The following is a 22,869-nucleotide window of genomic DNA, read 5'->3' on the forward strand; positions in this document are numbered from 1 at the left end:
TACTGGGGGCAAAAACACCAGTTACAGAAATGACAGCTTAGAGTCTGGAAACAAAGGCAAAGGCAGGAAACCCAAAATGCAGATACAAGAACTCAAAGAAGTACAGCAGTTTGGGGGTCACTCAATATAGAGCTAAGTAGTCTTAACAAACCCTCAAGGAGCAGCTCAGGAATCATATGTTCATAATGGTAACTCTGAGCCATCAAGATAAGCTGTTAAGAAATTCAATTTAAAAATTAGAGAGGTGCCTGGGTGGCTCAGTCAGTTAAGCATCTGCCTTCAGCTCTGGTCGTGATCCTGGGGTCCTGGGATCGAGCCCCACATCCGGCTCCGGCTCCCTGCTCAGTGGGGAGTCTGCTTCTCCCTCTTCTGCCCCTCCTCCTACTCATGCTCCCTCTCCCTCTCTCTCATTCTCTCAAATAAATAAATAAAATCCTTTAAAAAAACAAAAAAGTAAAAATTATAACTTAAAACTAGACATGATAGAACCTCAAATATATATTTATTACACCAAATTTTAACAGGAACTATAACTCTGGTCATGGTGAGTTTAAATATACTCTTTCAATATTTTCTAAACAATAAACTAGTTAGGAAATCAGAATGCACACGTAAATTGTAAAATTAGCATTGGTTGCTTAAAGAGGCAGTCTTTAGAAATCTAAGAAATACATGAATGTGTAATAGAGGAATTAACTCATTCTATATTGAGCCCCTCAGCCTATGTTGATCCCATGACAATAACGGTGTTACAAAAATGTGACCATTATGAAAAAATGATTACATGTTGCAGAATAAACTCACTAGAAAAGGAAAAATGCTAAAAGTAGATTCATCTTAGAACTACTATTTTAAATAGCAGTCAATATCAACACAAAGTTTATAACAAGAACCACATATGATTACGTCTATCTTTGCTTGCAACAATTCTGACACACCCTCATTTTTAGGGTTTAAAAAATACTTAAACAACCCTTGGAAAAGAATAAATTGATAAAATGGAAAAAATTCAAAGTCAAAAGTGAAATCCATTTTTTCTTACCTTCTAAAATAGAAATTAGAATCCTATAGGTAAATTTAGCTATTACTAGTAATCACTGACTCTGCACAGCTGAAAAGAAAGAAAAGTGGCAGCACAAAAAGTAAGCTAAACGATCAGAAATAAGCCTATAGTGAAGTTTTTTCTTTCTGATCTACATATACGGTATATCTCTCTTTGGCACTGTCTCACTTGAATACCATGGACAGTTAGCACAAAATATGCCAGAGAGCTATACAGCAGATTTTAGAGGGCTGTTTCATTTAGAAAGAAGTGCTTCTTCTCCAGAACTTTATAACATTTTACTCTTTCTTCCCTAACTAGAGCTCTAATTTTAGAAAGAGAAAAGTAGAAAAATAAATAGGAACGAAGTGCTGGGACACTGGAAACTCTCAATTACTTGTATTGGTATTATTATCAGCAGTAGTAGCATAATAATTGTATAGTGCTAATACAGGTCTGAGATAGACTAAATGAAATATAGTTGCACAGTTAATATACAGCATAATCAGGACCAGGATTTAATTATGTGCTTCCCCATTCCAATTAACCCTCTATAAGTTCTCCTAAAATTTAGTATCTCTGGATCTAATTGGCACTTTGGCTGATTCAGATGTGACTATTTCATTTCTTGGACTCCCAACTGTCAGTGGTCTGAAGGCAATGGACTCCATTAATATAAGAAGCAACCCTATTTTCTAATACAACGAAGATAAGTCTAAATCATACCTGTAAGTTGTTTTCTTAAGTGCATTTTATCTTTGGAAATCAAACAAAAAAGCTATTTAGATGTGCTTTCTCTCAGTAGTATCATTATTTTCATGTCTTATTTCTATCACTTAAATATACAAATAAATGTAATAGTAAATATTTCCATCACTGGTTACTTTCAGTAAACAGAAAGGCAAAGCAAAAATAAAACAAAAAACTTCCCTTTATTATTGTGTTTGGGAGCATATTTTCATCCACTTTAAATTGGATACACCCAAGTCTTAGAAATGCAAACTCCTGTGATCACAAGAGACACTGAGTTTATCATAGTGCTTAAAGGAAAGAAGGGCATAATACATAAGTTTCTGGTTCTGATTCATTTTCTGCCCTTTTGAATTAATTAATGCTATGGAAATCCCAGGCAACTGCTACAGCATTTGTGACTGAATTGAGTCCAAAGGAGAAAAAAATATGTAAAACATTATTTAATTAAAATTTTGAACTTTTTTCTCTCCCACTTACTATTCTACTAGCTATTAGTCATTCAAACTAAAAGGACAGTTTCATATTTTCATATCTGTTGCTGTCAAATTAACTGCCTTAGGGGCGCCTGGGTGGCTCAGTGGGTTAAGCCGCTGCCTTCGGCTCAGGTCATGATCTCGGAGTCCTGGGATCGAGCCCCACATCGGGCTCTCTGCTCAGCGGGGAGCCTGCTTCCTCCTCTCTCTGCCTGCCTCTCTGCCTGCTTGTGATCTCTCTGTCAAATAAATAAATAAAATCTTTAAAAAAAAAAAAATTAACTGCCTTAGTCCTCGTCAGTATCTTGAGAGATTTGTGGTGTCTGGAGCCATATTGTTCCCTGGGGTCAACCCCTTGAGTATGTGGCTCTCAAGCTCCTTATTTCAAAGTTATCTTTGGCAAACTCAAAAACTCATAGGAAGACTCTGCTTGTATTGGTATACATTTGGCTCTTGAGGAATGCTAGTGGAATTTTTTGCTTTGTTTTGTTTTTTTGTCCTTATACATGTGGTTTTTGCATTTAGCTTGGGTAATAGGGTAATCATGAGAGTTGGAGCGAAAAAATCCATTCTACTTTAACAATTTTATTGCAATGCAGGAAAAGCAAAACTAAGAAAAATTTACTTTTCTGAAACTAAGTTGAGGATGCCACATTGGGCAACTTTTTTTTTTAACTATCTGAATTGTAGTTCTAAAACATTAAATCTGATCATGACAATCTCCTGCTTAATAATCTTTGCTATTTCTTCATAATATATAGAATAAACCCAAATTCCTTGGTATGGATATCAGATCTATTAATATCTGATTCCAAACCATCTTTCTAATCTTATCTTTTGACAGTCACATACACTTTACAACTTGACTTGATTTTTATTCTCTGTTGACTCTTCTCTAGTCATCTGTCCCTGATTTCTTTTCCTACAGCTTATAAGCTTCTTCTCAGTTTATGGCCCTCAAAAAAAATTCTGTTCCCTCTTATTTCTCCTCTTCACCAAGTTATCTCTACTCATCTTTTAGGTCTCAGCACTAATCACTAATCACTTTGCAGAGTTACCATCCTTGATCATATATCATGTTAGGTCTTCCTTTCCCTTCATACTATTTATTATCTCATAATTAAATATTTATTCAATGTCTTCCTGTTCTTTGGACTATAAGTGCCTAGAAAAAAGGAACAGCAAACATTTTAATTCACCACTGTATTCTTAGCCCATACATACTTGGCATTCAATAATAGAGGAGATTCTCTCATTATCCAAATATTCATTATCTGAATCTCCACAATTACATAGGAAGTGAAAGGTGTCAAAATATGAAAGCATTCTCTAATGGACTTAACATTCATAAAATTAGTCTTTGCTCAAACATCCCCCACAAATTAACTTAACATGTATCTTACCCATTTGGGTCAATTTCTTTGTATCTTTGATAATCTCGGTTCAGTGGTTTCAAATTTGTCTACACATTGAAAACACATGAAATCTTTAAAAAATAGTGATGCCCAGGGAAATACACATCAAAACCACAATGAGATATCACCTCACACCAGTCAGAATGGCTAAAATTAACAAGTCAGGAAATGACAGATGCTGGCGAGGATGCAGAGAAAGGGGAACTCTCCTACACTGTTGGTGGGAATGCAAGCTCGTGCAACCACTCTGGAAAACAGCATGGAGGTTCCTCAAAATGTTGAAAATAGAACTACCCTATGACCCAGCAATTGCACTGCTGGGTATTTACCCTAAAGATACGAACATAGTGATCCAAAGGGGCATGTGCACCCAAATGTTTATAGCAGCAATGTCTACAATAGCCAAATTATGGAAAGAACCTAGATGTCCATCAACAGACGAATGGATAAAGAAGATGTGGTATATATACACAATGGAATACTATGCAGCCATCAAAAGAAATGAAATCTTGCCATTTGCGACGACGTGGATGGAACTAGAGGGTATCATGCTTAGCGAAATAAGTCAATCGGAGAAAGACAACTATCATATGATCTCCCTGATATGAGGGAGAGGAGATGCAACATGGGGGGTTAAGGGGGTAGGAGAAGAGTAAATGAAACAAGATGGGATTGGGAGGGAGACAAACCATAAGTGACTCAATCTCACAAAACAAACTGAGGGTTAAGGGGGGGAGGGGGGTTGGGAGGGGGGTGGGGTTATGGACATTGGGGAGGGTGTGTGCTATGAAGTGTGTAAACCGGGCGATTCACAGACCTGTACCCCTGGGGATAAAAATATATGTTTATAAAAAATAAAATTAAAAAAAAATAGTGATGCCTAGGTCCCATTCTCATAGATCAATTTAACTGATTTAAGTGCAGCCTAAAGACAGGAAAACTTTTTTAAAGTGCCAACTTTTTTTAGTGAAGTTTGAGAATCAGGCTAGCTGACTGATGAATATTGCATTGTAGAATATTGTAAATGACATTCAAAATAAAAGTATGTAGTGACTGCCAAGTGAAACTGCAAGTCTTGCAAAGATGCAGGAACTGATGAGAAGAAATACAGTGCTGAAGAACCACACAAATTACTGACGAATTAAGAATTTGCAGTGAGGGGGCACCTGGGTGGCTCAGTAGGTTAAGCCTCTGACTTTCGGTTTCCATGAGGTCATGATCTCATGGGTGATGAGATGGTGCCCCCAGCAGGGGTCTGTGCTTAACCAGTAGTCTGCTTGAGGATTCTGTCCCTCTACCCTTCCCCCCTCACACTTGCTCTCTTCTCTCTAAAATATATAAGTAAAATCTTTAAAAAATAATAATAATTCGGGGCGCCTGGGTGGCTCAGTGGGTTAAGCCTCTGCCTTCAGCTCAGGTCATGATCTCAGGGTCCTGGGATCGAGCCCCACATCAGGCTCTCTGCTCAGCGGTTAGCCTGCTTCCCCCTCTCTCTACCTGCCTCTCTGCCTACTTTTGATCTCTCTCTCTCTCTCTCTCTGTCAAATGAATAAAAATAAAAAAAAATAATAATTCACAGTGAGATTGTATAGAAACTGAAACCAAAAATTAGCAGGAATGATAGTTGATATGGTAGATTATTCAAAGATAATAATTTGAATATAAAAACATTAAGCAAAGTCCATAGGAAATTTTCTTTGCAAAACTTACCCTTGTTATAATGCCCTTGTTATAATGGTACCATAATATCAAAAGTGATGGTGCTATCACAATATTTGACCTGAAAAATTACTCTTAAAAAACATGTAGTCAGGGTGCCTGGGTGGCTCAGCTGGTTAAGTTACTGCCTTCGGCTCAGGTCATGATCTCTGAGTCCCCAGATCGAGTCCTGCATCGGGCTCCCAGTTCCTCTCATGCTCTCTTTCACTCTCTCTCTCTCTAATAAATAAACAAAATCTTAAAAAAAAATGCAGCTAATTCCTTCTAAGAATTAATGCACTGTTAGAATTACAAGTGAAATTCTGCCAATTATATAAACTTATTTTTATTAATTTTTGTTTTAATTTTTAAAACTGAATCAAAACAAAGTTCCCATTATTTACCATGAAATTTTTATCTCCACCCACTTAGTATTTTAAAATACAAAAGACCTTGTATTATGGGACCTCATAGATAAGAGAGAGTTCTACTTTTTTCCTTTCATATTTTTATACTGTTTCCTCTCTTTCCCTCGTTACAATGGTTAAGACTTCTGACACAATGTCAAATAGGATGAATGAACATGGGCTTTAATTATCTTGCTCTCCATCTAGAAAGAAAACATTCAATATTTCACCATTATATATGATGTTTGTTAGTTTTAAGTTTTTCATAGATGCATTTTTCAAATCAAGGAAGTTATTTCCTATAACTAGTTTGCTGAGACTTTTCAAATTATGAATGGGTATTGTCAAATACTTTTTATATATTTATTAAAATGGTCATATTATGGGGGCACCTGAGCAGTTCAATGGGTTAAAGCCTCTACCTTCGGCTCAGGTCATGATCCCAGGCTCCTGGGATGGAGCCCCGCATTGGGCTCTCTGCTTAGCATGGAGCCTGCTTCCTCCTCTCTCTCTCTCTGCCTGCCTCTCTGCCTACTTGTGATCTTTGATTGTCAAATAAATAAATAAAATCTTTTTTAAAAAATGGTCATATTATATTTCTCATTTATTCTGTTAATATGGTGAATTTTCCTAAGTGTTAAATTAACCTTTCATTCCTGGGCTAAACCCTAAAATATACTATTTTCTTTTTATATTGCTGAATTTAATTTGCTGATGTTTTATTTAAAATGTTTGCATCTATCACCATGAAGGATATAGGTCTAGAATTTTCCCTTTTTTGTTATATATTTTAGGTTTGGTAATAGGATTATGATAGCCTCATGAAGTGGGAATAATTCCTTATCTTTTGAAAAATTTTATGTAATATTGGCATTATTTCTTAAATGTTAGATGCAATTAACCAGTGAAACTATTTAGGTCTGCAGTGTTCTTTATAGAAAGCTTTTTTTTTTTTTTTAAGATTTGTTCATTTAATTTTAGAAAGAGAGTTGGGGGGAGGAGGGATAAGGGGTAGGGAGAGAGGAAAAGAGAGTCTTAAACAGACTGCACAGAGCACAGAGCCAGAAGCAGGGCTCCATCTCACAACCCTGAGATCACGACCTTAGCAGAAACCAAGAGTTGGATGCTCAACTAACTTCACCACCCAGGCATCCCAAGCTTTTTTTAATTAAAAAATTTCAATTTATTTTATAGATAAGTTGCTACTTAAGTTTTTGGTTTCATCTTTTGTAGGTTTTAATAAGTTGTATTTTTCAAGGAATTTATCCATTTCATGCTAAGCACTACAATTTTTTAGACATATTTTTATAACATTTCTTTATTGTGTTTAATCTCTATAAATCCTGTAGCGATGATTCCTCTTCCATTCCTGATATTGGTGGGTTGTGTCCTTTTTTTTCTTGGTCCTTATGAAAAAATAACTTTTACCTATAAATTTTTCTTGTTTTTAGCAGTATATCATAATGTGCCTTGGTGTAATTTTCTTTGCATTTACCCTGCTTAGGGTTCACCAAACTTCTTTAATCTGTAAATTTATATCTTTCACCAAATTTGGAAAATTTGGAACATTATTTCTTCAAGTATTTTTTCTTAATATTGCTCTCCTTTTTTTCTGGAACTTACATATGTTAGATCTTTTAATATTGTCCTACATATCCCTAACACCATATTCATTTCATTTCCAATTTTTTCTATGTTCTTTAAATTGGATAATTTCTATTGATCTATTTTCAATTTCACTGACTTTTACCTCTGTTATCTTTGCTGACTGGCCTATCAAGTTATTTTCATATTTCAGATATTATATTTTTCAGTTTAAGATTCCCATTTAGTTCTTTTTGTAATTTCTCTCTCTCTCTCTGATAAAATGCCCTCTTTTTTCACATTTTTCTGATCTTCATATTGTTGAGTAATTTTGGATTATATCTTAGATATCATGACCATTATGTCATAGGGACTTTGGATTCTTTTATAATGCTCTAAAGAGGGTCACTTTTGTTTGTTTTAGCAAGACGCTTACTTGCTCAGACCCAAATGACATATTGTCTTACTACAATGGGAAGAAGCTCAAATACCTGCCTAGTTCTTTTAGCCTCACCTGGGCTGCTTAACATCTGTCACGTGCATGCATGGTTTGGGGATCAGAGACAGGGGCAAAATTTAAACACAGTGTTTAGGGTTCCCTTTCTGTGGCTCTTTTTTCTTTCCAGGATTACCTCCTCACTTCCCAGTAGCTATGGTTGCCCCAAAGTCTGTTCTGGTTCTCCATCCAGAAAAACTGCTGATTTTTCTATTGGAGTTTTATTAGCTTGACATAGATTAGGGCCTGCCCTCATGCTGGAAACCTTAAAAATGACCACCAGACCCCATAACCCTTCCTCTCTTCTTCCAAATTCCATCTCTTCTCAAGATTTAGCTTGCTTTTGGTTGCTCTCCAGTGTCTTCAGATAATTTTTTGAGTTTTGTCCAGGGTTTATAGTTGTTACTCCCACTCGATTTTAAGTGGATTAATTAAGTGGCCTTTCCTCACTACCAAATATCCCTTGATAAAACCTTCTTGCATTGCCTTGGTGCACCTGGGTGGCTCAGTCAGTTAAGAGTCTACCTTTGGCTCAGGTCATGATCCCAGGCTCCTGGGATAGAGCCCAGCATCAGGCTCCCTGATCAATGGGGAGCATGTCTCTGCCTCTCCCCCTGCTTGTGCTCTCTTGCTCTCTCTCAAAAAAATAAATAAAAATCCTTGGGGGAAAAAAACAAAAAACTTCTTGTATTGCCTTAAGGAAGGAATAAATTACAGCAAGCTTTTTCACTCCTCCATGCCGTTACATATTCACAATACTTCTGCCTATGATGTCCTTAATTCTCCTAAGCCTACCTAGTAGAAATTTTCTACGCCCATTTATATATTTAAGAACATAGTCAAGTTTTGCCATCCTCCAGGTTTTAAATACCTAAAATTTCAACTGAGAATCTTTAAATTGGAACAAACTCATCTAGATGTCCATCAGTATAATATAACATAGTATAAAATACTACATAGAAGAAAATAAGGTAAAGCTATATAAGTTGACAGAAATCTAAGTTGTAATATCAATGGAAAAAAATATATGTAAAATATAATGTAAGGGAGAAGTGTTACCTCACACAAAATAAAATTGCATATTTCTATATAATTGTGTATACTTGTGTACAAGTATATAGAAAGAGGTCCAAAAGCATAGAAACCAGAATAAGAACTACAATTATGTTTGGGAAGAGAAATAGAATTTAGGGTGGGGAAAGATATTAAGGAAAATTTCCTTTTACTTTTTCTCCCAATAATTATTCATTGAGTATTTAATAATTGCTGCTATATGTCAGGCATTATTTCATAAGAACATATTTGTGTATTACTTGTAAATTCTTAAATATTTTTAATTTTTTAAATGAAACACATTGCCTCAATAATGAGAAACTGAAATAACAGAAAATTTCTGAGATGCTTAAAAACATGATCCTTTATCTTGTCAATGTACCAGAAGCTCAGGAGCCTTTTAAATATAAGTAAATGAATTTAGTGTTATTTTTAATCTATTCTCCTTGAGATTAAATTCTTATTCTCCAGATCCACAACCCATGAAGAAATTAAAATATACTTATTCTCTTATGTTAATTTTGGTGGGGGGCGATGGCAGGTGAGGTCTAAAGTTTTTCTTTCTGGAAATTTCAGGCATCAAATGGCTACCAACAGATAAAAATACATTTATTTTCTTATTCACATACTACAGTGAGCATGACTGAGGAATCCAGAAAGGAAATCTGGCCTTATGAAGTTCATTCTTTCTTGACATAATTGAGGAATGTATATTTGTCCCTGATGCTGACTCAGCTCCTTCTCCTAGCCTTGACACATAAACAACGTCTTCTTATAAACTTTAATACTGAAACAACTTGGTACAATTCAACGTTTTAATCTTCTTTTCCAATTCCTTTTAGTAACAAGGCCTTCACTACCTCATCAAGGAAGCTCATTCCATTTTTGGACAACCATAACTGTTACAAAGTTTGTCTTCTACCATTGCTGTGACTCTGGCTCCTTGTGACCTTCCCTGCTAACTTAGGTTTGACCCTCCAGCATATACATTCTTTCCTTATGCAGCACTTTAACCATTCCAGACAGCTATTGGATTCTCTTAAAACTTCTGTTCTTCAAGGGTAAACATATCTGGTTCTTTTAATCTAAGAGAAGCTTCTGCCAACTGCCCTAGAAATAGTGAAAAATTTAATTTCTCTGCAACCAGACTATTTGTCCAATTGAAAAATACAAGTTTTGGCTTTTACCCTAATGCACCACACACCTTCTTGGCTAATCATTACAAATACTCCTGGCATTGGTCTTCAAAGAATAGTCCCTCCACTTGCCTGCACACATGTATATATGCAACATACACACTGTCTTCCACTATTCCTTTTCAAAATAATCTTTCAAATGGGCACCAGAATGTATCCATCCTGAGTTCGTGTGACTTGGGTTTCTACCCAAGGGGCTTGTATCCTCTGCTTGGTCACATGGTTTTATTTGAACTATATACTTAATTTACTTCAAATTATAGTGTTTCATTCTTATAAGTTCATATCCATTTCTCTTTATTTTTGAAGCCCTAAGATACCAGGCAAGAACTGGGACCATTAAACTTCATTCATAAACCTTACTTTGGAATAGGTTTAGCAATGTTTGTTAATTATATATATACTTAACCATCTCAGTTCCATTTTTTGGAGATTGTTAACTCCTTTGCTTCTCTAGGAAATTACAAAAAAAATTGTTTAAGTCTGGAAAACCTATACAGGACATTCACCTTTTTGATCGTGGTCCTTAGAAGAACCTAATTATACCCTCCAATTAAAATCTTTTTGGAGGGGTGGACCTGGGCAAATATTAGTCTGGCCTAGAAAACTATACCTAAGAATTTTTTTAAAAAGTTTTTATCCAGGGGCACCTGGGTGGCTCAGCCGGTTAAAGCCTCTGCCTTCAGCTCAGGTCATGATCCCAGGGTCCTGGGATCGAGCCCCACATTGGGCTCTCTGCTCTGCAGGGAGCCTGCTTCCCTTCCTCTCTCTCTCTGCCTGCCTCCCTGCCTACTTGTGACCTCTCTGTCAAATAAATAAATTAAAAAAAAAAAAAAGTTTTTGTCCAGCATTGGGGAGGGTATGCTATGGTGAATGGTGAATACAGTGAATTGTGTAAGACTGATGAATCACAGACCTGTACCCCTGAAACAAATAATACATTATATGTTAATTTAAAAATTTTTTTAAAAATTTTTGTCCAAAGGGAGGCAGCCTCCAAAAGTTGGAAGAAGCAAGGCAAGGATTCCCTCCCAGAGCCTCCAGAGACTGTGGCCCTGCTGACCCCTTGATGTGGGACTGGATTTTGAAACTGATTTTGGACTTCTGGCTTCCAGAACAGTAAATGAATACATTTCTGTTCTTTAAACCACCAAGTACTGTATGGTGAGTGACATAATAGAACATAATATGGTAATTTGTCACACAATCAAAGAAAACTGAGGTGGGAAGAGGGGAGGAAAGGAAGGAAGGGCAATGCGGTAACTTCCTTGTCTTTTCCATCAGAGAGTTAATAAATATTGTTTAAAGTTAAAAAAAAAAAATTTTGTCCAAGCTCCTGCCTGATTTGTCTCAGTTTTCCTAGCTACAAAACAAAGATAGTCTAAGACTCTACTTCAAGTTTTATCCTAAGAGTTGTACAAGATAATATGTGAAAAACTCATTTTAGAAGTATAAAGTATAATAAAAATATAAGCTACAATTTTTTTGAGGTGAGGAGGAGGAGAGAGAGAGAGAGAGAAAGAGAATCTTAAGCAGGCTTCACACCCAGCATGGAGCCCAGCATGAGGCTCAGTGTCTCATGAGCCTGAGATCATGACTTGAGGCAAAATCAAGAGTTGGACGCTTAACCAACTGAACTACCCAGGTCCCCCTAAGATACAATGTCATTAATAATAATGGGACCTTCCATGACCACAAATGAAGACTTCTAAAATTCTCTCCTTTTAACACTAAGATTCTTTTAATCTATATTTATTTATTTATTTTTATCTTCTCTTCCCATACTACCAACCAAAAAACAACATTTCAGCATAATCTTATAGCCTCGGACTTTAATTACAAATGCCAGTGAAGATTTACATAGAGTACACTGTAAGTATATTCTGATATTTTGAAAACCCCAGCCCTTCTCTCAGACTGACCTCATTTTTTCCCTTTTCATAACTTTTTCTATATTCTCCTGTAAAAAAAAAATCAAACTGTCTAACAGTATTATAGCAGTTATCATCTATATTAATATTTCAGCTACAATTACCCACCTTCAAATTCTTACAAGTGACCTCATGGCTTTCCTATGTGAATGTACTGGATATATTTTCTTAACTCTGTGTCCTAAATTTTTCCAGATTTTTAGAGCCCATTGTAATGTTTTTACATTAAGATTATGGCCACTGGTACTGTTCTATAAGTTTACAGGTTGAAAGCTCAGTTCTTGCATCCAGAAATGGAGATTTCCCAAAATGGAGAATACAAAGTGAAAGATCTCACTGAAAAACAAGCAACAACAATGGAGAAAACCTGTCAATTGTCCTACCACTGGAAGGTAAGAAACCAAAATGTCCCTGCCACTTCCCTCACCCCAATCTTTGCTAGCATTAAGTTGCATAATTTTACCTGAAGAGTATGAACAAACTAAACCACAGACTCCATTTTTATATAGTTTTCCTTCTTTCTCTCAATCTCTCTTTCTTCTTTCTCATTCACTACATTCCCCCCCCATAATAAAAACAAATATTTTTTGAATGTCTGTCATATACCAGACCATGTGTGCGAAATGCTAGGGAAGACATCTGAGAACAAGATAGACCAGTCCAGAATGAAGGACATATATTAAACAAAACTCACACAAGTAAATACATAATTTATAATTGCAATATCTGCTGTGAAATAAATTAAGAGTAGGGAGCAAGGTCTTTGCAGGCAGACGAGATTTGAACTGGAAGCATCAGAGAAGACTTCTTTGAAAAAATGATATTTAAACAGGGACCTGAAGGATGAGCAAAAGACATTCTGATAAATAGGGGGAAGAAGTGTATTCCAGTTGAGAGGACAGCATTACGTGAAGACCTTAGAGCAGAAAAATGTGGAGGGTATAGACGAGTATAGCAGCTGAATCAGAAAGAACCACTGGGAGAAAGGCAAGAGCTGAGGATGGTGACGCAGGGGCCAGATTGTGCAGGGGCTTTGCAGATTATAGGAATTTTTTGTTTTAATTAAAGTGCAATAAGAAGGCAAGAAAAGATCTTTCTTGGATCTCAAAGAATGGTAAGTGGAGTTTTTCCTCCTGTATAACGAACATGGAGTTTAAGTAGAAGTAAAGAAAATCATGAGAATGATAAACCCCAAATTCAAAAGAGTGATTACCTCTGGCAAAAAGAGAGGAAAATATAAAATTGAGAAAGAGTTGACAGTAGGCATCCACTGTACTGGTAAGTTTTTATTTCTTATAAACACATAGATACCTTAACCTTCACTTTTACCTTTCTGTATGACTGTAATTTTCATAATAAAATTTTTTAAAGGAATTAATGAATGCTAAGAATTCATTGCTTCATTTCCTTCTCCTCTTCTTTCCTAGGTTCATATTAAATTTTCCAACTTTGAGAAAGACAAGCACATGGAATTAAGGAATCTCCCCTCTTATACACTTTGTTTCCTGGACTTTTATTTTCTAGACTTTTAGCATTAGATGTTAGAGGCTCTCCAATTACCTCATCTTTTATTTTAGTATATACTATAATCCTTGTAGCTTTCCAACATCCACAGAGTTAATATGAGGATTAAATGAGATAAAACATTTAATATAGCATTTAGCACACAAGGGCTCAATAAATTTTAACTATTGTCTTTATTATTTCACTTATTGTGCTCTATATTCTCAATCCTAAATATGGTCCAGAACACTGGAACTAAGAAAAAGCTGAGTGTATATAGCTAGATGGTGCTCTGGCCTTTTGAATGCATATACTGTATATATTCACAAACACACACACAAATACATGCACAGGTTTAATATATATTTCCAATATTGAATTTATAGTTTCTTAAACATGCTTTTTCTATGCTCCTTGAATGTTAAGGTTAAACTCAAAATGTTAACTTGAGGCCTTTTTATTGCTACTAAGGAAATACCTTTTTAAAAAAGGGTTAAAATCTACATTTGATGGTACACAATTACAATTTAAGGTAAGTTCAGTAAGTTTGCTAATTTCTCCTAAGTACAATGTTAGGCTGAAATGATGGTTGCCTAAAGCTGCAATAATATTCAGTACAGTCCATACTATGTTTAAAAGGCTCATTTTTGTAATGTCAAGTAATTCATGAAAACTCCAATCTTATAGAATTGAATATTGACATCAAAATTTCTTCTACAACAGGAGAAGCACTCTTTGATGCAAGAATATTATTAAAATCTTATCTTTTCGCTTAATTTTCTTTGTACAAATAGCACAGATCCTCTCATTTCTCTTTCCTTCTAATTCACAAATACAATAAAAGCTATCTTTAGAAAGGTCCTTAAATTAAACACCACGACGAAATGAGTGTTACGACCCAAAAATAAGAGAATTTATGACAGTTCTTGTTACCTAGAAGCCTGGAAAGTGTCTCTTTGAATTTCATGTGAATATTATACTTTAAATTATATTTTCATACCTAAGAATTTGTTCTTGTGAAAAAACAAGTTTGCCCCTTGATATTCTTCAGTTTGAGGTTTGGACTCAGATTGTTTTAGTAATCATTCCTCCATTCCCACTTCCTTGTTTTTAATCACAAATCTAATCATGTATTTTTTATAAATATTCAAAATTAAATATATTTATCTACTTAGGTAAACACTTTTCAGTTAACTTTTACCGATAGTCTAGGTAGGGATCTCATTAACAAACACATTTGGAACTTTTAGATTTTTTTCTGGCAACTTGTAAATTCATATTAGATTTAACTGTTTAAATATATCAACATTCTAGGCACTTTTAAAAAATGAATATAAAAGATTAATTCCAAGTTTTGTTTTACTTACCAACCTCTGCCATTCCACCTCACTGCCTGAACAATATTATCAGCTCTTCGGATACTCATTCTTGCTAAGTAAAAGGATATTTCTTCTCTAGCTGGATTAATAATCAACTTTCTAGATAGTTCATTTGTTATTCTCTTCTGGTTAACCCTTAGCATTACAGCAGTCTGCCCAACTCATGCTAATCAATTTATGAAGCAGGAAGAAAAGGGTGAAATTCAATCATGTAGATAACAAACAGAAAATAAAAATGAGGGACAATTCAGATTAGGCTCAAAAGAACAATGACCCTTACTTTCTTACACTAAAAGGTAAATCTTTATGTTAGATACTACAAAAGCACTCAGGTCATAAACACGAGAAACAAGATACATGAAGAGAGAAATAAAAGAGGCGTATAGCATCTCCGTCCAGTGCATATCAGCCTGTGTTTCTTGCTTTAATTACATGCAGATAAATACGAATCAGCTCTGGGCTAGCAGATACATTTTTCTTTTAGTAAAAACGTCTAACTTTCAATCCCTAGCCACTTCCCCTCTCAACAGTTGTAATACTTGGCCCCTTATCCCACAGTAAATGCCATCTCAGGCTTTATGGCAATTTTCTCAAAATGTGATCTATAAACACTTGCATCAGAATAATCTGGGTGCTTGTTAAAAATATAGACACCTGGGCCCCACCTCAGAAATCTGAAGCACCCCAGGTGATTCTCATGTACATTTAAAGTTTGAGAGCCACCGCTCTATGACCATTTCTGACCTCATCTAAGGAGACTTCAACACAATCCTTTGGGACTCAGAATGAAATCAATTACTCCTGCTGCTAGTTTGAACTTGACCTTTTGCTTTTATTCTAATAACTAGGATTCTACCTTGTTTTGCTGTACCTAAATATGCTGTTCCATCTAAGACCATGATTCTTACATAGTCATGGTAATCTTTCGCTTGCAGTCAACTCAGAAATTGGAATCTGTCCTTTAATTACACTTGGTGTCTATGGCTTTATTGTGGCCTCGCTGCCTAAATCTCTACCACTTGCCCCAGACTTTTCTTGTTTTGTCTACCTTATGAAACACTTTAATCTCCTATTTATGTCTCTCACTGCATACATGGACTTGTTGGTGTTCATTGTCCAATCTTTCAGCTAATGCATTTTGCCTACTATATTCACTTTCTTCCAAGGCCGTTCCCACCCCCTGGACTTCTACCAGTCTGCTCTATTCCTGTTGCAGTGGAACAGAACCTGCTTAGTCAGGTCTAGAGCTGTGAAATCAACAATTAGCTATAAGATGAAAAGACAGATGTGGCAGCCACTGGTTTCACAAATTGCTACAAAAGTTCATGTTTGTAGTCAGAATAAAGGAAAAGATAATGACTATGGGTGGACAAGGGGATGGGTAAAATGGATGAAGGGGAGTGGGAGATATAGGTCCCCACTTACGGAATAAATAAGTCATAGGAATAAAAGACATAGCATAAGGAATATAGTCAATGATATTGTAATAGCATTGTATGGTGACAGATGGTAGCTACATTTATGTGGAATATAGGATAATGTGTAGAGCTGCTGAGTCACTATGTTGTATACCTGAAACTACTATCATATTGTATGTCAACTATGCTCAAAAAAAAAAAAATTAAAGATAATGACTTTAAAAAAATGAACCAGGGAAAGCTAAGGAAGCTAAAGAAAAGTCCTTGAGAACTGGAATAGTATACTAGGTAAAATAAAGTGAAAAAAATGTTAATTCTTATCATTTGCTTATATTTTCATGGAACCTATTAAGAAAGGTCAACAGAACAATGATTACTTAATGTGGAGAGAAGGTTTAAGTACGTAAAAGAAAAACAATACTGAACTCTGAAGACTTGGATTTCTTATGGCCTCTATAACTTCCTAGATTTGTAAAACAGATTAAGTCTCTTAATGGTTTTGTGCCTCAGTCCCTCAAGAGGTACAATAAACCACGCCTTGTGTGTCCAAGATTATTCTGATAATTAAACAAGATCATATTTATTAAAAAGCTTTGAAGCTATAAATGCCTTATAAATGTAAGGGATTACTACAGCTATGTAAATCGCTATTTTTTAAAGATCATAATTAACACCTACCCAAAAACTACCCCAAAATATAAAGTGATAATTGTTTTGTTTTGTTTTATATTATTTTTTAAATATAAACCATATGCATTGAAAAAAATAAACAGGAGTTTGTAAAATATCCTTCCTAAGAAAATTTCAGGAAAAGGACCAATATCAGTTGGGGCAGAATAAGGTAAAATTACCCCAAAATGTAAGTAAATGATCAGGTTAACCTGAGTTTGCCTAGATCAGACACAAACCTTAAGAGTCTTACCAGAAGCATGTTTAGATGAGGAAAGGGTTCATTTGGATGGACCCTGGTGACATTTCCTATCCAGAACCATCTCCCTAAAGCTAGAGTTCAGTGTGACTTTGTGCAGTGAAAGCTTGTAGCATTTGTTGCAAGACATTTAGACTGTATCCAACATAGTCTAAGATTCAGTTGAGTGCTATGATTTAATTTAACTGGATAATGTGTATGTATTAACATTCAGAAAACAGAAGTCCTTAGCAGGTATGCAAATTGGTTGATGAAAGTTATCCATGTGAAGAAAAAAAGGGTTGATTCTTGACTTAAAAAATAGACACTTCCATCTTTTTAAGTTTTTTTTTTTTAATTTATTTGACAGACAGAGATCACAAGTAGGCAGAGAAGCAGGCGGAGAGATAGGAGGCAGCAGGCTCCCTGCTGAGCAGAGAGCAAGATGTTGGGCTTAATCCCAGGATCCTGGGATCATGACCTGAGCCGAAGGCAGAGGCTTTAACCCACTGAGCCACCCAGGTGCCCCCATCTTTTTAAGTTTTAATAAATGCATTCAACAAATAGTGCTGAGTACCTATTGTGTTCTAGGCAATGTTCAAGATATTGGAGAATACGAGTGACTAAAACAGTCAAAAATTCTCTGCTATATGTAGAGCTTATATTCCAGGAAATATAAGAGAAAGATGGCCAATAAATTTAATAGATATGCAAATTATGTTAAAAGTTTATGAAGGCTATGGAAACAAATAGAATGGTATTAGGGAGATCAGGAATATTTGGAGGGTTACAATTTTTGTTGAGGGGTGGAGAGGCAGAGTGAGATGGAGAGAGAATCTTAAATGGGCTATGCCCAGCATGGAGCCCAATGTAGGGCTTGATCTCACAACCTTGAGATCATGACTTGAGCCAAAATCAAGAGTTGGATGCTTAACTGACTGAGCCACCCAGGCCCCCCTGGAGGGTTGCAATTTTAACATAGGGTGGTCAATCTTCATGGTATTTACTCAAAGAAAACAACAACACTAATTCAAAAAGATATATGCACCCCTATATTTATTGCAGCATTATTTACAATAGCCAAGAGATGGAAGCAACACAAATGTCCATCCATAGATAAATGAATAAAGATATGGTATATAAATACAATGGGATATTAGTCATTATAAAGAATGAAGTTTTGCCATTCTCAAAAACATGGATGAATCAGAAGGTATTATGGTAAGTGAAATAAGTCAGACAAATACCATATGTTTTCACTTACATGTGGACTCTAAAAAACAAAATAAATGAACAAATATACAAACAAACACAATAACAACAACAAAAGAGAAATGGACTCATAACTATACAGAACAAACTAGTGGTTGCCAAAGGGGTGGTTGGTGGGCGGGGGGGGAAGATGGGTGAAATAGGTAAATGGAATTACAACTTCTAGTTATAAAATAAATAAGTCCCAGGGATGAAAAATACAGCACAGAGAATATACTCAATAATACTATAATAACTTTGTATAGTGACAGATGGTAACTACACTTATCAGGGGTAAGCATTTCTTAATGTATATAATGTCAAATCACTATACTGTGCACCTGAAAATAATATTCTATAGGATGTCAACCATACTTCAATCAAAAATTAATTAATTAAATTAATTAAAATAGGATGGTCAAGGTAGATCTCATTGAGAAGATGACATCTGCTATGATTCTATGATCATGAGATTTTTTTCACCAATTTTAAAATTTTACCACTTTAACAATAAATGGAAGATATCCTTATTTAACTTTCATATTTATATTTCATATTAAATTATTCTTTCATTTTATATTAGTGAAAGTTTCATATTATAACTTTGATATTATAATAGTAAAAGTTAAAAATTGATACTTTACACAGACCTGTACCCCTGGGGCTAGTAACACATTATATGTTTATAAAAAATTTTTAAAATTAAAAAAAAAAAAAACATAAAATACCTCATTCATAAAAATAAAGTTCTAAAAAGGAAAAAAACTGATACTTTAATGCTAAAACAAATTACAGTATATCCATATGATGGTATATACTATGGTAATTAAAAATCATGTTTTCAAGAACCACTAACATGGGAAAATACAATAAAATGATTTTTTAAATACAAAAAATGTATCTATAGTATGATCTAGTTTTGATTGTTTTTTCACTTGCTCAACTATTTTTCAAGTACCTACTATGAGCCATGCACCGTTCTGGGCACCAGAGAGAGAGGAGTAAGCAAGATAGACATATTCTTTCTTCTCGTACACACACAAATAAAATACTGAAATGAAATATACCAAAATGTTACTGGGGAGTAAATTTTTTTAATTACAAAATAATAAGGTGAAATTATGGATTATTTTATTTTCTCCTCCATGTTTAAATATAATCCAAAATTTCCAAATATATTCTGTGTGATTCCAAAAAGAAACTAGAGCCTTTATATTGATCTAAATATTATGGTTCATATTTGCCTTGGGGTGTCTGCTTGGATAAAGCAAAAATTTGCACATTATATTCTGTTAAACATATATTACATTTTAAAATCATATACTGATTCTTAGGTCTCATAACATTTTATAAAGTTGGGTAATATCAGGTACCTTTCTACAGATGCAAAAACTAAAAAATAGGATAGGTAACCAATTATAATTATAATAATGTATAAGAACGTGTCTCACACAGTGCCTAGATCAAGAAATGCTCCAGATTCTGAATGCTATGCTAGTACCTTAAAGTACATCTCTCTCCAGTTATGCTGTGGTTTTGTGTGGGGCTTTTCATTAAAAAAAAAAAGTTTCATTTGTTTAAAATGAAACTGTAATAGTTATAAAAATCTGATCTGAATCCCAGCCCTACCACCACCACCAGATGTTAGCTTTATTCTATCTCCGCACAGCCACTAAAACCACCAGCAAGCGAGTAAGGCATGTTCCTATAATGTTTTTTCATTCTCCCTTTGATTTCAGGTTTTTATATTTATTTATTATTAAAGATTTAATTTATTTGAGACGGAGAGAGAGAGGGAGAGAGAAGCATAGCAGCAAGGATGGGGGGCAGAGGGAGAGGGAGAAGTAGACTCCCCGCTGAGCAGGGAACCTGATGCAGGACTCCATCCCAGGACCCTGGGATCATGACTTGACCCAAAGGCAGATACTTAACTGACTGAGCCACACAGGTGCCCCAAGTCTTATATTTAAACAGCATAGCGAATGGCATCTATTTGTCTATCTCTAACTTGTTGAGTTTTCTTGGGGAAGTCATTTCAACTTTCTGGTCTCTTCTTATTTTTCAAATATAAGAGTTGGACTAGATAAAAGTCCTTCAAATCCAGAGTTTCATGTTATTATTATTTCAACTCTACAATAAATTAAAAGAACACAGCTTCTCAAAAACAAACAAAGACAAAAAGAAAGGCAATAACAATAAAGACAGTTGGCTAGAAAAAGTAAGAAAACAAACATCTGGGATTAAAAATTTGAAAATTTGAAAATCTCCCCAATCTCCTGGACCAAGTCCAGTTTCAATTACACAGGGGTTGTTTGAGGACAATAGAGAGCAAGAAATATGAAGGTTAGAAAGATAGTGTTCCTATACTTTCTCTGGATCTAAACACACACACATAGACACACACACACACAAAACCACAACCACAGCCAAGTATTTTAATATTGATACGGAAGGAAAACAGAAGCCACTCATTCTGCTGAAATAAAACTATTTCAAACCCAAAGAGGGTGATTTGGCTTTGAGGATTTTTATAAAATTACACTGTATTCAATCCTTTCCTATCACCTCCTCTGCAATACAAAACCCCAATAGCTCTTAAAATGGTAGCATTTTCTTATGCACAGAGAGAAAAAATTTGTGTTGCTATTGCAGCAACATCTAAACAGTTTCCTGTAAACTTTCTGCGATGGAAGTCATAGAATTTATGATAAAATCCTGTAGAGTGGTGAAACAAATTTCTTTCATATTTATCATTCATTTTATTCAGTGTGCATTTGAAGGAAAACCTTTTAAGAACACCAATAATGTGAGAAAGCTACAACAACTAAATTTATTGTTAAGTATCACATCACTGGTCCTCCTGGGAGTTGAGGAAGAAAGCTTAAATCACATTTCCTAACACATTGGAGAGCTTCCCAGAGATGTGATGGCCCACAGAGGCAAACCATCCAAAGCACACTGGATTCTCAGAGATGGTGACAAAGAAATATCACTTTGTTTAATAAAAGCAAATTGAAGTTACCCTTTTATTTTTTTTAAGCAAAGTACAAACTCTCTCTTACCCCATTTTTTCTCCTTTCCTTGCCCTGCCCCCTCCTGTTTCACCTGACTAAACTGTAGGTATTTGTTCCATCACCTGACTCAGGGGCTGGCTAGAAATATTAGAAAAAAACAATCTACCATTGTTACATGAGACAACAACCTTTCATGTCCTTGAAGCTCACCATGACCTTTCATCTTTCCTATCCCCAGTGGTCTCTCCTAACAACTAAAACTACACTCAGTTGGGCTGAATTCCAGATTGTCATAAAAAGAACCCTGTCCTTTCAAAACAAAACCAATTTTTACACCAAGGTGGGGGAGAAACACAAGTCCATTGTTCCCTCACAGATGGAAGTTGGAGTTACTAAGGCAACTGCTCTAATCCTCCTTTTTACCACCTTTTTCACATCACTGGCCTATCAAGTATGCTACCTTTTAACTCATAAGCTCAAAAGCTGGTAGTCTAACTGGCTGCCCTAATTAGCTACGATTTTCACACTACAGACAACATGATGAGCTAATCGAAATTTGCAAAATAATGACGTACCTCCAGCAAATATTCCTCCTCCTGAGGCCCAGTCTTAGAATAACAATAATGAGACCATTATTAGAGAAGGGCATTAAAATGCTGCACTGCTGCTAAACAGAGAACTTAATTGTTCTGGTCTTGTCCATTGAATCAACAACCTATTGTTGTGGACTTGAAAAATAAAGGACTGGAGAATGGGTGCCATGATGATTGGTCTGTGCGGCCATACCGGCACTCTGTAGAATTGTTTTCTTTTGAAACTCTTGATGGACTAGTAGTTTTGTTTAAAAGTAACATAAAAGGCGATTGTCTGGATAAAAAGTCCTATTTATTGAAATCCTTAGAAGCAGTTGCATGGATTTGTTCGTGACCCCTGAGATAAAAACATAGTGACCATAATAACACCATTTGTAGAGAGCCCTGTTACCACTGCCTACAGTAACATAAGATAAGAGACAGTCTTTTCTAGCTACTGTAGGAAGGAAGGAAGTACTTCTGAGCAGAAAGCAAGAATGATAAAAGGTCAAATACTGGATAAAGCTCATTAATCTCTGAAAGGGAGACTTTTAAAAATAATGCTAATTTAAGAATTCTGCACAATTGCTACAGATTCAAGCACATGTTAAAAGGTTCACAGCTCTTGTTTTTTCTTTTCTCACTTTTGAGCTTCTTTCCTTTGCTTAAAAAAAAAGTATTAAAATAAAATGATTATTAAATAACTGAAGCAAAATGTCTCAGGATAACCCGGAAAACAAAAAACTCGAAGGTTTCCAGATAATTATTCTTATGTTC

The 22,869-nt window shown here is 35.2% G+C and overlaps 1 protein-coding gene across 12 annotated transcripts in view; it reads right to left on the bottom strand.

Annotated features, from left to right (window-relative positions):
• Positions 1-22,869, bottom strand: part of SOX6 (SRY-box transcription factor 6) — a 637,684-nt gene that overhangs the window by 409,868 nt on the left and 204,947 nt on the right. The window contains exon 1 of one of the 12 annotated variants that reach the window (XM_047691371.1): positions 14,919-14,937. The exons of the other annotated variants lie outside the window; for them this stretch is intronic. The gene's annotated coding sequence lies outside the window, so the exon portion shown is untranslated. Of the gene's footprint in view, positions 1-14,918; positions 14,938-22,869 lie in introns of those variants that run through there. 12 annotated transcript variants of the gene reach the window in all.

The sequence above is a fragment of the Lutra lutra genome, chromosome 10 (genome assembly GCF_902655055.1).
Source record: "Lutra lutra chromosome 10, mLutLut1.2, whole genome shotgun sequence".
Lineage (NCBI taxonomy): Eukaryota > Metazoa > Chordata > Mammalia > Carnivora > Mustelidae > Lutra > Lutra lutra.